Source organism: Mobula birostris, chromosome 3, assembly GCF_030028105.1.
Source record: "Mobula birostris isolate sMobBir1 chromosome 3, sMobBir1.hap1, whole genome shotgun sequence".
Classification (NCBI taxonomy): domain Eukaryota; kingdom Metazoa; phylum Chordata; class Chondrichthyes; order Myliobatiformes; family Myliobatidae; genus Mobula; species Mobula birostris.
In genome coordinates this window covers 28,675,700-28,691,287 of record NC_092372.1, presented here as the reverse complement: position 1 = coordinate 28,691,287, position 15,588 = coordinate 28,675,700, and positions in this window count along the sequence as shown.

The window sequence follows — 15,588 nt, the reverse complement described above, 5'->3', positions numbered from 1 at the left end:
TTGGATCTCCCCCTCCCCCTCCCACTTTCAAATCTCTTACTAACTCTTCCTTCAGTTAGACTTGACGAAGGGTCTCGGCCTGAAACGTCGACTGTACCTCTTCCTAGAGATGCTGCCTGGCCTGCTGTGTTCACCAGCATCTTTGATGTGTGTTGCTTGAATTTCCAGCATTTGCAGAATTCCTGTTGTTTGCAAATTTAAAGGCCACGTCTACTTTCCTATGAGATGCCAGAGGAGGTGGTGTGTGTGACTTCAGCACTTAAGAGGCATTTGGATAAGTGTGTGGAGGCGGGGAGATTGAAGGATTATGGGACAAATGCAGGCAACTAGTTAACAGGGAGGATGCTGTGGTTGCCATAACCAGTTGGGTTGAAAGGGATGCTTCTGTGCTTTAATACTCTATGACTCTATAATACAGCAAAAAAAAAGAAAAATGAAATTGATTGAATAAAAATGAAAACACACCAGACATTGACCTTTGTGACAGACCATTCATGATTACACAGTAACTGGGTTTTGAAGGACTGAAGTTCCCCTCAGTTCAGGCATAAGGAAGGGCTGAATTGAGGCTTCTGTAAAGTGATATGCATGCAGTCTTCTTTATAGGAAATACCTTGGAGTTGAGGGTGACATCACTCACTGCACCCCAGTTCTATAGGTTCTTAGGCCACCGATGAGGCCAATGTGAGACTGGAAGTGCCACCATTGATCCTAGAATTCCATGTGTTCATGACACATGACGTTGACCGTCTGAGTGCCATTCCAAATTTTCCTTCTCCATTGTGAGTGGTCATAAGACAGGAAGTCTTACAGAAATGTTACATTTTGTTTGAGGAATCTTTGAGAACATCCCCCGTGCAGCTAGTAACGTGTTCTGGAGACAGAGTTTGGAATAGCGTAAAAGTAAAAAAAAACTGCAGATGATGAAAACTGAAAAAAAAACACAGAAAATTCTGGAAACAACTCAGCAGATCAGGCAGCAGGTGTGGAAAGAGAAACAGTTTTGATGAAAGCCCTCTAACCTGAAATGTTAACTGCTTTCCTTTCCACACAGGGGGCCTAAACTACTGAGGTTTTCTAGCAATTATTTTTGTTTTTTTAAAATCTCATTATAGTATGTTCTTTTCATCAGCCTGTGAACAACACAGCCTATTCAATGGATTGGGTATAACTTGGACCTCAGTGTTAGGAATGTTGACCTAGGAGGGGTCACTGACATTGGTTCTTATTCCCTTCCAGTGGCCTTGGAGGTATTTGTAGAGACACCATTGTACATAGTTCAATCTCAGAAACATTCATGAAGGCAGGGATCACTGCTACCTGAAAGGAATTTTTTCTAAGTTTATGGCTTTGATCTTCAAGAATCTTTTTCCTCTGTGGACCAAAGGCTTTGCTGGTGCATTCAACACAACTTGTCAACGAAGAATGTCTTCAATGGGAGTGAGGTAAGTGTAGAAACCAGAATCAGAATCAGGTTTAATATCACTGAGAGGCTTTCCAGAGTTATCTGATCAACCCTTATAGTTGAAGAGGAATATTATACAATGGAGACAAGAGAGTTTGTTTTTAATGTAAGGCACATCTTCTCATCTGCTTCAATAAGAACTGTGACAATGGTTTGGAATAAATGCAAGTGTTATCCACTGCAAGTGAACTCTGAGGTCGAGGTGATCCTGGTTCAGGAGTGAGTTGAACAGATTCCCTCAGGTACCGGGATTAGTTCCACTCAAGCCGAAGTAGAACTAAAGTCACTGCAATTTCAGAGTGTGTACAGTAAATGATACCGTTCACCACGGGGAGCCTAGCATCATAACAAAGCTGTGCACCATCTCCCCCTCCTGGTCTCTTTTCATGGTGTCTCAGTGAACTCTTACACAACAGAGCATTTGTAGCATTTGTCTCAGTAATCAGATACTGTATATACATAGTTACGGTCACTATGATAGTCATTTGCAATGTTGTGGATACAGTAAGTGCAGGATTTTTGTGATGATTGACTTCCGTACTCCAGTGCACATATCTCACACACCCGCCGTTCCTGGCTGAAACAAAGTAGATATGGCACCTGGAGCAACTCTTCTTTTCAGCCTCCTTTTCCCCCTTCCAGCAGCCAGTCCCACTAATGCTGTATTTCAAGAGGTTGGTAGGGGGGGGGCGTGGTGGATGGAGGCAAGGGGGTAGCTTGGTAGTTTAGCGGTTACCACAATAGCAGCCAGTTATAAGATTGGGGTTCGATTCCTGCCACTGTCTGTAAGGAGTTTGTATGTTCTCCCCGTGACTGCGTAGGTTTCCTCTGAATGATCTGGTTTCCTCCCACAGTCCAAAGACATACAATTAGCGTTAGTGAGTTATGGGCATGCTATGTTGCCATCAGAAGCATGGTGACACTTGTGGGCCATTCAGCACAATCCTCACTGATTTGATTTGATGAAAATGATGCATTTCAGTGTATGTTTCAATGTACGTGTGATATGATCTTTATCTTTTCTGCTGTTGCATATGCATTTGGAAATAATTGGTTTGTGAAGATGTCACCTCTACAGAATCGTGACATTACTGAAACCACCAAAAATCTGCAGAACCATAACAATTGCAAGAAAAAAGGAGCCAGGACTGATCTGTAAATAGCTGTTCCCTTCATTCAGTGTCATAGAGTGTGATTCACCCACTCGGTGTGCACCTAAGGTACGGTAGCTCTTTCTGAACAATATGAGCATGTGCATGTGCAGTGTCACTAACCTGAGCCCAATTTCACCTTAAACTTGCATCACTAGCCATACAGAGGGAAGATTATTTGTCATCTCGGTAATCGATACAAGAGACTGCAGAGTTAGAATCTGCAGCAAAAACAAAACTGCAAGTGAACTCAGCAGATCAGACAATGTCTGTGGAGAAAAAGACATTTGCCATTTATCCTCCTTGAATATTGCTCGACTTGCTGAATTCACCAGCAGGTTTTTTTGCTTGATAACATTCAAGTTTGGTAATGATTGTGGTAAATAAATACTCCTAAATCACACTTTGGAAAAGAACAGTATTGCACTGTGAAATAAAACATTGTCAACAGCAAAAAGATAAAGATGTACATTAGTTTTATTTGTCACATGTACATCGAAATATACAGACAAATGCGCTGTTTGCATCAATGATCAACACAATCCGAGGATGTGCTGGGAGACAGCTCACAAGTGTCACCATACTTCCCGTGTCAACACAGAATGCCGATATCATACTAACCCTAATCTGTACATGTCTGGAATGTGGGAGGAAACCAGAGCACCTGGAGGAAACCCACATGGTCACAGGCAAAATGTACAAACTTCTCACAGGCAGTGGCGGGAATTGAACCCCCGACCACTCATAACTGGCACTGTAATAGTGTTACGCTAACAGCTACACTGTTGTGCTGCCCTGTAATTAGCCATCCAGGGAATACTAGCCCTGATACTGTTACACGTTGACTACGGTTCTTTGCGGGAAAGTCAAGTCGCTTTTATTGTCATTTCAATCATAACTACTGGTACAGTACACAGTAAAAATGAAACAATGATCCTCCAGGACTATGATGCTACATGAAACAACACAAAACTACACTAGACTATGTGAAACAACACAAAATTACATCAGACTTCAGGCCTACACAGGACTACATAAAGTGCACAAAAAAACAGTGCAAGACAGTACAATAATTAATGAACAAGACAATAGGCACAGTAAAGGACAAATTACAATATAATAATAAATGATGCAAATGTAAATGTAAACAATGTAAACAATGTTTTAGCAGGAATTGAGAAACAAATGAACAAAAATTGCAAAGGGAGTGGACGTGTGTGTGTGTGTGTATGTGTGTGTGTGTGTGTGTGTGTGTGTGTGTGTGTGTGTGTGTGACTGGACCCTGGGAATTGAGGAGTCTAATGGCTTGGGGGAAGACTCTGTTACACAGTCTAGTCGTGAGAGCCCGAATACTTCAGTACCTTTTGCCAGATGGCAGGGGGGAGAAGAGAACATAATATAACAAAATGTTATGAGGACATCGCTTTTTCAAGCTCTGTGCTCAAAGATCTCGAGAATCTGGGCACGCATACTCCAACTCCCCCAACAACACAGGGGTCTCCTGCCGTGACACCGACCTTCAGTCCACCCACCTCCAGAGCCCCGAGATCCTGGGCCTCCAAAGCCGAACCGAACTCTTAGGCCAAGCCCTTGATGTGCTGACCAATGGCCAGTTATGAAACCCTTTGAGCGCTCAACAGACAACGCCATCGCCACTACCCTTCACCTGGCCCTCACCCACCTGGACAAAAAAAGACACATACATTCGAATACTGTTCATAGATTTCAGTTCAGCATTCAACACAATCATTCCTCAGCACCTGATTGGAAAGCTGAAACTGCTGGGCCTGAACACCTCCCTCTGCAGCTAGATCCTAGACTTCCTGCCTGGGAGACCTCAGTCAGTCCGGATTGGAAGCAGCATCTCCAACACCATCACAGTGAGCACGAGGACCCCCAGGGCTGTGTGCTCAGTCCACTGCTGCTCACTCTGCTGACCCACGACTGTGCCGCAACACACAGCTCGAACCACATCATCAAGTTCACCGATGACACGACCATGGTGGGTCTCATCAGCAAGAATGATGAGTCAGCATATAGAGAGGAGGTGCAGCGGCTAACAGACTGGTGCAGAGCCAACAACCTGTCTCTGAATGTGAACAAAACAAAAGAGATGGTTGTTGACTTCAGGAGGACATGGAGTGACCACTCGCCACTGAACATTGATGGCTCCTCTGTACAGATCGTTAAGAGCACCAAATTTCTTGGTGTTCACCTGGCAGAGAATCTCACCTGGTCCCTCAGCACCAGCTCCATAGCAAAGAAAACCCAGCAGCGTCTCTACTTTCTGCGAAGGCTGAGGAAAGTCCATCTCCCACCCCCCATCCTCACCACATTCTACAGAGGATGTAACTACCGGAGGTGGTCACGGTGGTGGACCAAGGGTTTGTCTGTGTGGTCGGGGGGGGGGGGCAATGATTGTCGCGCTTCCGGCCTGGGGATTCTGCTGCGGGGAGGCAACTTCTCAATCACCCAAGTTAAAGAGGTGGTTGCAGGGCGCCTCCTGGTAGCAGGCGTCAAATACCGGGGCACCCTGCTCCGGCTGATCAACGTGTACGCCTCCCCCGCGCGGAGCGAGCGGCTGGCCGTCTTCGAGCAGCTCCCACAGCTGCTGGTGACGACCCAGCCGGTCGTTCTGGCCAGAGACTTCAACTGCACCATTGATGCGGCTGGAGGACCCGGCAGCGCCGACGGCAGGCTGGACAGTACCTCCAGGCTCCTGAGGGAAACGGTGAAGACAGCCAAGCTGCGCGATGCCTTTGGCACCCCCACAGGTGGAGCACAGCCACAAGCCACCTGGACACGATCGGACGGCTCAGCCCGCGCCTGGATCGACTTCCTCTTCCTCTCAGCGTCCATCTCGGTCAGGTCCACCGACGTCACGCCGGTGTTCTTCTCTGACCACCGCCTTCTGAGAGCCACCTGTTGCTTACGGGAGGACCGGAAGGCAGGCAGGGGGACATGGAAGCTGAATGTAAAGCTGCTGACCCCAGAGAACATCGAGGAACTAGAGAGGGAGTACACAGGTTGGAGAACCTTGAAAGCCTTCTTTGATTCCCCTGTTCACTGGTGGGAAGCCACCAAGGAGAACATCAGGAGGTTCTTCATCCCCAAAGGTATCCAGAAAGCAAGGCAGGAGCAGAGGGAACTGCATAAACTCCAGACAGAGTTGCTGCAACTTCTCCTTCTGCAGTCAAAGGGGGTGGATGTCAGGGAGGAATTGCGAGAGCTGAAGGGCCAGCAAGCCCAGCACCTCGCCGCCGAATCCTCCAAGATCATCTTCCGATCAAGGGTCTAAACAGTGGAACATGATGAGATGTGCTCACGCTTCTTCTTCCAAAAGGTGCACGGGGGAGCTCTGTGATCCACAACCTTAAGGAAGAGGACGGCTCAGTCGTGTCCTCGCAGACTGACATACTGAGGATCTGCAAGTCCTTCTATGCGGGTCTGTACGATGAAAAGGCTACAGAATCCACAGCTTCCCGCAACTTCCTGTCGTCTAGCATGCAGGTCTTAGGCGACGGCAAACGGGAGAGTCTGGATCAGCCACTGACCCTGGACGAGCTGACAGGCTCCATCAGTTCCTTTGAGTCGAGTAAGACTCCCGGAAGCGACGGCTTACCGGCTGAGTAGTACTCGGCTCTGTGGAACTGGATGGGCCCAGACCTGCTGGAAGTGTACAACACTATGCTTCTGGCTGGCAGCATGTCAGAGTCCATGAGGAAGGGCATCATCACCCTCATCTACAAGCAGAAGGGGAAGAGGGAAGACATTAGAAATTGGAGGCCATCACTCTCCTGAATGTGGATTACAAGATCCTGTCCAAGGCTATCGCCAACAGGGTCAAGTCTGCTCTGGGACATGTGATCCACCCGGACCAAACCTGTGCTGTACCGGGCAGGAAGATCTCAGACAGCCTCGCGCTGCTGAAGGACACCATCGCCTACGTGCAGGACGGGGGGTTGGGGTGGGAGTGAACGCCTGCCTGGTCAGCTTGGACCAGGAGAAAGCCTTCAACAGGATATCGCACACGTACATGGTGGACGTACTCTCCAAAATGGGATTTGGAGAGGGAATCCGAAATTAGATCAGACTGCTCTACACAGACATCCGTAGTGCAGTCCAGGTCAACGGGTGGGAAACAGACAGCTTCCCCATCAGGTCTGGAGTCAGGCAGGGCTGTCCCCTCTCCCCAGTCTTGTTTGTGTGCTGCATTGAACCCTTTGCCAAAGCCATCAGGAGGTATGAGGGCATAAGAGGGGTGACGCTGCCAGGCAGTGGAGGAACCCAAGTGAAAACCTTCCTGTATATGGACAACGTCACCGTCTTCTGCTCTGATTCGAGGTCAGTTCGCAGGCTGATCAGCATCTGTAAACAGTTTGAGCTAGCGTCGGGGGCCAGGGTCTACTGCACAAAGAGCGAAGCCATGCTCTTCGGCAACTGGCCCAACCGATCCAGTGTCCCCTTCACCATCAGGTCTGACCACGTGAAGGTGTTGGGGATCTGGTTTGGAGCGGCTGAGCTGTGCAACAAGAGCTGGCAGGAGCGGACTGCCAAGGTGAAACAGAAACTGGGACTGTGAGGAGGGCGCTCCCTGTCGATAATGGGCAAGAACCTGGTCATCAGGTGTGAGGTGCTCTCAGGGCTGCTGTACTTGGCGCAGATGTGGCCCGTCCCCCGCTCCTACAGCTCGGAAATCACCCGGGCTGTCTTCAGATTCGTCTGGGGATCCAAGATGGAGCGGGTCAGATGGACTGTCATGCACAAGTCCCTGGACAACGGGGGCAGGAACGTCCCCATTGTCACCCTCACCCTGATGGCCAGCTTCGTGTGTGGCTGCATCAGGTTGTGTGTAGAACCTAGATATGTGGGCACCAGGTACCACTATGTGCCCAGGCTGTACCTGTCACCCTGGCTACGAAGGATGGGTCTGGCCCCACTCTCGCTTAACGCCGTCGTCAGCTGATCGTTGCCGCCATACTTGTCCTTCATAGAAAAGTTCTTCCAGGAGAAGGTCTTTGACCACAGGGCCATCAGGCAGTGGTCGGCACGTACTGTCCTGCAGGCACTGCAGGAGAAGGACGTGATGGACACAGTGGGGTGGTTCTCTGAGCAGACCGTCCAGTTCATCTGGCAAAATGCCTCATCGCCAGACCTCACCAACAGGCACCAGGACCTCGCCTGGCTGGCGGTGAGAGGGGCCCTCCCAGTCAGATCCCTCCTGTACACCCGGAACGTCACCTACACACCCTGCTGCCCACCGGAGGACTGCAGTGAGGAGGAGTCTGTGACCCACCTCTTCGCACACTGTCAGTTCGCAGAGAGGGTGTGGAGGAGGATGGACGGGCTAGTGTCACGTTTCATCCCCAGCAGCTGCATAACAGAGGACCCTCTGATCTATGGGCTGTTCCGGGGAACGCACACGGAGACCAACATCCGGTGCTGCTGGCAGATCATCAACTCGGTGAAAGACACTCTTTGGTCGGCCCGAAACTTGATGATCTTCCAGCACATGGAGATATCCGTGGGAGAATGCTGCCAACTGGCACATTCTCGGCTGCAGGAGTACGTGCTGAGGGACGCGCTGAAACTCGGTGCAGCCACCGCAAGGGCCCGGTGGGGAAGGACCACAGTTTAGGGTTCTTCTCCCACGGGATTGGGAGGGGTCGGGTGGTGGGGAGTAGACCCCTCATCAGCAGTGTGTAAAGATGAAACAACAGAGTGCCATGTGAGTGGCTAAAAGTGTGGAAATGTATAGAATATAGTGGAAACGTCTGTAAAGGATTGAAAGTCATTGAATGGTTTATTGTACATTATTTTTGAATAAAGTATATTTTGTTAATAAAAAAAAGTAGTTCCAACTATTTCCCTTCCCTTCATCATTAACCACAGTTTTTAAGCCCAGCTCTATCTTACCTGCTCTCTTCTGCCTTATTCTTTTCTATTCCTTCATCCCTCTATGTTTTTGTTCTTAGTGTTTTAGCCTGGCTAAGTTGAATTGTTTTCAAAGTCTCTGCTGATTGCCCTGTTTGAACATAGAATTAGTTGGTTACACTGTGTTCTTATTGACAGCCCATTATGACATCATTATACCTTTTGGTAATAATTCCTCAAATTTACAAGTAAAGTAACAGGAAGTAACAGTTTTTAGTATTAGACATCTTGGCGACTTTTGACAGAGTTCTGTAGAATCATAGCAAGGTACCACAAGTACCAGGTCCTTTCCCCAATCATTAATCGTGAATTTTACTTCATCCTACCCTAATCCATACCACTCTCACCCATGTTCCCATCAACATCCCCCACTCCCACCCTGGATTTTACCACTCTTCAAAATGCTAGGGGCAGTTCTCAGTAGTTACCTAGCAAGGAGCATGCATTTTTGGAACGTGGGAGGGAGTTGGAGCACCCGGAGGGGATCCATGCAGAAAACAGTGGGGGCCACGATTGAACACAGGGTTTCTGAGTCTACATTTGCATTCAACATCTAGTATGGGCTGTGAGAGCTACAAACCAAAACTTTTTAAAAAATTATTAAGCAAGTTAACAGGCCCTTCCTGCCCAATTGTACCCATGTGTCTTTTGACTGTGGGTGGAAAGTGGAGTACCTGGAAGAAACCCATGTGGTCACAGGTGAGGAACATACAGTCTCCTTACAGAAAGTGGTGGGAATTGAAACCAGGTCATTGGCTCTGTAATAGCATTATGCTAACCACAATGCTACTGTACTTTCCCAAAAGGCTGGAGATACTCAGCAGCTCAGGCAGCAGCTGTGGAAAGAGAAAGAGATTCTTTCTTGCATAGGAACTTTCATCAGAATTTTTCAGCCAGGGAGAGGTGGCTGTGCTCATTGCTGAACTCTGTTTGGGCGGGGAGGGTGGAGATGTACAGATTGACCTTCAGTGATTCTCCCAACACCACCTCAAAGAAGGGTGCTGGGAGGGCTGTCCCGAGATATAAAAGGGAGATCAGGTAAAGTGGCAATGAATAACTGCCACCCGCAGACAGAAAGATTTGTTATTGTCATGTGTACCGAGGTACAGTGGAAAACAAATGTTTTGCATGCCATCCATACAGATCATTTAATGACATCAGTGCATTGCGATGCTGAGAACAGATATAACAAGAAAATGTAGAATAGTGAGAATAGAGATGCAGTTGCTGAGATAGGGTCTTGGTACAATTCACTGAAGTGTACAGCAGATTTGCAGGTCAAGATTCTATCTTATCATACTAAGAGATCATTCAATGTCTTTGAGCCTGGTAGTGCATGCATCAGTCATTTGTATCTTTTTCTCAGTGGGAGGGGTAGAAGAGATTAATATCTGCAGTGGTCTAGGTAGTGCACCCTGCCTCCAAAAATGTTGCTCAACATAATCCTTTCTTAGAAAAGAACTGAGCATTTCTGAGACACTCAAAGGCACCCAGTAACATATAAAATATACTTGTGAATATCTAAAATACTTTAGATACTTTCAAATCATTGGCTCCCAAAGTGGTCGATGTCGAACCCCAGGGGAGGTGGGAGTTTTTGAAGGGTGATAAAGATAAAGAGGGTGTGGTGGGATTGCTCGGTAGTAAGGGGTGAAGCTGAGGGATTACAGGCTTAATTTAAGAAAATGATTACTTGTTACAGGCATTTGATCTACAATGCTTCATAATTAATTACAAATATCACTTCATCACCTCATCTCTTGCTAATCCATTGTCCTCCCAGACTTTGTTCAAAGTGCATTATAGTTGTTGAAAAGCCATGTGACACTTCTCTAAATGGCAGATCAATGAGAAATCTGGACTGAAGAAATTGCATTTTTCTCTGGGCCCAGCTAACGCGTTATTCACTACTGTAGTACAGTGTTAGCTAGTATGATCCCCATACTCTAATCATGCAATGACGCAATTCCTGTGAATTAGCGTATGTCATTCAGTGGGGTAAGGTTCAGAAGCTGCCGTTTCGCATGGCCTTGACAGCATTTCTCTAACCCACGGCACAACTGAGCTATCACTGCTCCACTTTATATATCATCAGGCAGAGTCAAGTTTTGCCTGAGCTATGATGATGCCCTTTATGGATTGCAGTGCTTGAGGTTGGACTTAAACAATAGGTGACTGATCATGGTCAATAATGCATAACTAAAATGGCAGATACAGGCCCAATGTAAAAGAAGCGTAGACAGTATAGTGTGGAGTATCTGAAATATGGATTTATACCAGCACCAAGCAGCCAACAGTAGCCAATAAGTCTGTTGTTTGAAAAAGATTTTTCAAATGAGGTAATGAAACTGTCCGGGCTCAAACATTTGAAGAGAATATCTCTGATAAAGTAAACAAGAATTTGGCTTATTATAAGTCACTTCATGAAAATGTTCAGAAGCAGAAAACACTTCAAAACATGCTGTTGGGGAGGGTTTGAACTAGGTTTGCAGGGGAGTGGGAACTGAAGTGAAGAGGCAGAGGAAAGGGAGATTGGAGCACAAGTGGAGATAGCTGGTAGGGAGTTTGTGAGGAAAGATAGGCAGATGTTCGAGCAAGGATGCACTCAGCAGTACCAGAGGAATACCGGAGGATTGGAGGGTTGCAAACGTTGTTCCCTTGTTCAAGAAAGGGAGTAGAGATAACCTAGGAAATTATAGACCAGTGAGTCTGACTTCAATGGTGGGCAAATTGTTGAAGATCCTGAGAGGCAGGATTTATGAGCATTTGGAGAGACATAATCTGATAAGGGATAGTCGGCATGGCTTTGTCGAGGGCAGGTCGTGCCTTACAAGCCTGATTAAATTCTTAGAGGAAGTAACAAAACACATTGATGAAGGTAGAGTAGTGGATGTAGTGTATATGGATTTCAGTAAGGCACTCGGTAAGTTCTCCATTCAAGGTTCCTTTAGAAAGTAAGGAGGCATGGGATCCAAGGAGACCTTGCTTTGTGGATCCAGAATTGGCTTGCCCACAGAAGGCAAAGGGTGGTCATAGATGGTTCATATTCTGCATGGAGGTCGGTGACCAGAGATCTGTTCTGGGACTCCTCCTCTTCGTGATTTTTATAAATGACCTGGATGAAGAAGTAGAAGGGTGGGTAGTAAGTTTGCTGATGGCAAACAGGTTGGGGGTGTTGCGGATAGTCTGGAGGGTGGTCAGAGGTTACAGCAGGACATCAATGGGATGCAGAAGGGGCTGAGAAGTGTCAGATGGAGTTCAACTCAGATAAGTGTGAGGTGGTTCATTTTGGTAGGTCAAATTTGAAGGCAGAATATAATATTAATGGTAAGACTCTTGGCAGTGTGGTGGATCTGAGAGATCTTGGGGTCTGTGTCAATAGGACACTCAAAGCTGCTGCGCAGGTTAGCAGCATTGTTAAGAAGACGTATGGTGTGTTGGCATTCATCAAACATGGGATTGAGTTCAAGAGCAGTGAGGTAATGTTACAATTATATAAGATATTGCTCAGACCCCACTTGGAATACTGTGTTCAGTCTGGTCACCTCACTACAGGATGGATGTGGATACCATAGAGAGAGTGCAGAGGAGATTGACAAGGATGTTGCCTGGATTGGAGTGCTTACCTAATGAGAATAGGTTGAGCAAACTTGGCTTTTCTCCTTGGAGTGACAGAGGATAAGAGGTGACCTGATAGAGGTGTATAAGATGATGAGGGACACTGATCGTGTGGATAGTCAGAGGCTTTTTCCCAGGGCTGAAATGGCTAACATGAGGGGGTATAGTTTTAAGGTGCTTAGAAATAGGTACTGAGGGGATGCCAGGGTTAGGTTTTTCAGACAGAAAGTGGTGGGTGTGTGGAATGCACTGCCAGCAGTGGTGGTGGAAGCGTGTGCAACAGGGTCTTTTAAGAGCCTCTTAGGTAGGTACATAGAGCTTATAAAAAAGAGAGAGCTATGCACTAGGGAAATTCTAGGCAGTTTCTAGAGTAGGTTATATGATCAGCACCACATTGATTGCCAAAGGGCCTGTAATGTGCTGTAGATTGCCAACACTTCACAACAAAACAGTGATGGTTTGGATGTTTCATACATTTCAGTGTTTAGTGTTATATCTGGAAAGCCCCTTACAATTGGAGAAGAACTGATTCTGCCAGTAGAAAGAAAGTTTCTAAATATGGTTTTTCATATGCCACCAGACCAAATAATTAAAACAATTCCACACAGTGCCAACTCAGCTCAAAGATGAATAGATGAAATATCTGACAACGTTGAAGACACAATGTGCAACGTACTTAGGACAACAGAATTTGCTCTACAATTGAATGAGTCAACTTTACCAGGCAACAAATCTTTGCTTTTTGGCTATGTTCACTTCATAAAAGATTAAAACATGGTTCAAGAGTTGTTATTTTCAAGGGTTCTAGAAACAGATACAAAAAAAGGAGTGAATATTTTGGGTTGTTGAGTAATTTTTCAAAGAGAAGGACATTTCACTCAGCAACATTTTTTCTTGTTTAACAGATGGGGCACCATCTCTGACAGGACTCCACTGTGTTTTTATTACTTTCTTGAGAAAAGCTGTACCTAACATATTAACCGTTCACTGTGCAATTCACAGGCAACATCTTGTCGCAAAAATGGTGAGTGATTAGCTACATAAATCATTAAATACTGTTGTCACAGAGGTAAATAAAACCAAGTCCCATGGTCCGAATTCTCGACTATTTTGAGAGCGTTGTGTTTGGAATAATGAACAGTTTGAATGTCTGCTTTTTCACACAGAAGTCAGATGGTTCTCAAAAGGAAACTGCCTAAGACACTTTCATGTGCTTTTTGAATCTTCAATGAAATTCTTTGAAGATTCAAATGCTTCATTCAATAAACACCTCAAGAGAATTAGACATGACATTGCTATTTGTTGGAATTACTTGCAAATTTTAATGAAATCAATCTTCAATTACAAAGAAAATAATGTGAATCTTATCAAAGTCAAATCAATTGACTCCACATTTCTGTCCAAGTTAACCCTATTTAAGTGCAACATTAACCACCGTGACTTTTTCCAATATCTGAGCACGAGAAAGAAAAAATATCAGATGATGATCCTCAAGTATACTGTGCCCACCTGAGCTGCATAAAAACATGTTAAGGAGATTTCAGGATCTTCTCTTGATCCAAATTCCAGATTGGGTAATAAATCCATTCCTGAACACTTGTAATGATGAATCAACGGAAAGGCTGGATGAAGAACTGATCTCACTACAAAATGACTTTGAATGAAGCTGAGGTTCAAAAAATCATATCAAGACTTTTGGTTGCAGGAAGAAATCTCTTAATGCTATCCTGCACTGTGGAAAATGGTCAAGGTATTCTTTATTGCCTTTCCAACATCATATAAGTGGAGCGCAGTTTCAGTGCAGTCGCCGAACTTCTTTCAAAGCAACAAAACAGACTGCAGCCTACTGAACGTGGGGATCTGCGACTCCTTCTGAGTGACATTCAGCCTGACATTGAGAAGCTGATATCACTGCACCAAGCCCATCCATCTCACTGAAAGGTAAAAAAGCAATGAAATAGTGAGTAGTTGGACTGCTAATGTACGCTCTAAAATCGTAGAAGAAAACAGTTTTTGCTGTATTTAAATAAAGGAATAATTTTATTTGAAGCCTTAAATAAATTCAAATAATCTTTGCAATTATTTGTCACTGCATTGAATTTGCAGTTTCTATTTTCTTTCACTGTGCATTGTAATTCAAAATTCTTCATAGATTTTAAGGTGGGAGGCGAAGATGGCAGCGCGCCGCGCGTGTGCAGCTCTCCGGTGAAAAATGATGTCATATCTGTTAAATAGGGGCCGTGGGCAATTCTGATTTGATGGAGAATGGACATGAAATCACAGAGGAACATCTGGAGAAATTTCTGAACGCCCGTCAGCTGCTGTCATTACTGTGTGGTCAGGAATCTTTCGGAGGGTAGGCCTCAAAATCCCCAGACTTGCCTGCTTTTGGTGACCGAGAATGAGGTCGAATCGCTCGGACAGAGATGGCGTTCAGTACTTGGTGTCAGAGAGCTAATCAGAGCTCGAATCTTTCGGATGAATCGGAGTCGGATTGTGGTTGGCATGGCAGGGAGAGTTTTTCTTTCCTCTCCTGTCTGCTTGAGATGTGGGACATTTGAGAAACTTTGAACTTTACTGTGCTCACGGACTTTCTTCATCAAGTTATGGCATTGTGCACTGTTGTAACTATATGTATAGTTATGTGGTTTTGTCAGTTTTTTCAGTCTTCGTTTGTCCTGTTTTTGTGATATCACACTGGAGGAAATAATATATCATTTTTTAATGCATGCATTACTAAATGACAATAAAAGGAGACTACATGTCTTCATAATCTAATGTAATGGCCAGGAAGTGAGGGGGATACTGGGGATGTGGTCTGGGAACCAAGGGGCAGGTAACCGAAAAAGGTTGGAAACCACTATTTTGAATGGTCTAAAGTTTGAAATTAACAATTTGACAGAATTTTACGTCTTAAAAAGCTGCCTTTAAATTTATGACGCCTTGCTTGCTAAATTGGTAGCTTACCCGTGAAAGCAGTTTGAAACGGTTGCCAAGCAAAAAAAAAACTTGTTTTATTGATGTCTATAAATACATCTTGTCATATATTTGACAGCTAGCTGTTCTATGGGAACAATGGCAACAATTTAATACCTGTCAAAAGATCTTTAGGAGAGAGAACATCATGCAACATCTAAATGTCAGAATTAGTTACTGATATGTTATCCTCTGAAATACTGAATGAACTTTTTGGAAATTTGTCTTCTGAACCCAGGATGCCTTATGATGTGATAAAGTGCTCTAGCTTAGTGGTGAATGGTTCTCGTGCAGGAAAGTGAGGTGAATTGGAATTTTTTTTTTCTGACTGCTAACTGTGAGGTCTGCATGTGAAATTAGTTTGACCCTGGTAGACATACAAAAATATTCCTGGTTAACACTAAATTAGTTCGTTTCCTCAGATGTTGGCAAATACGAAAAACC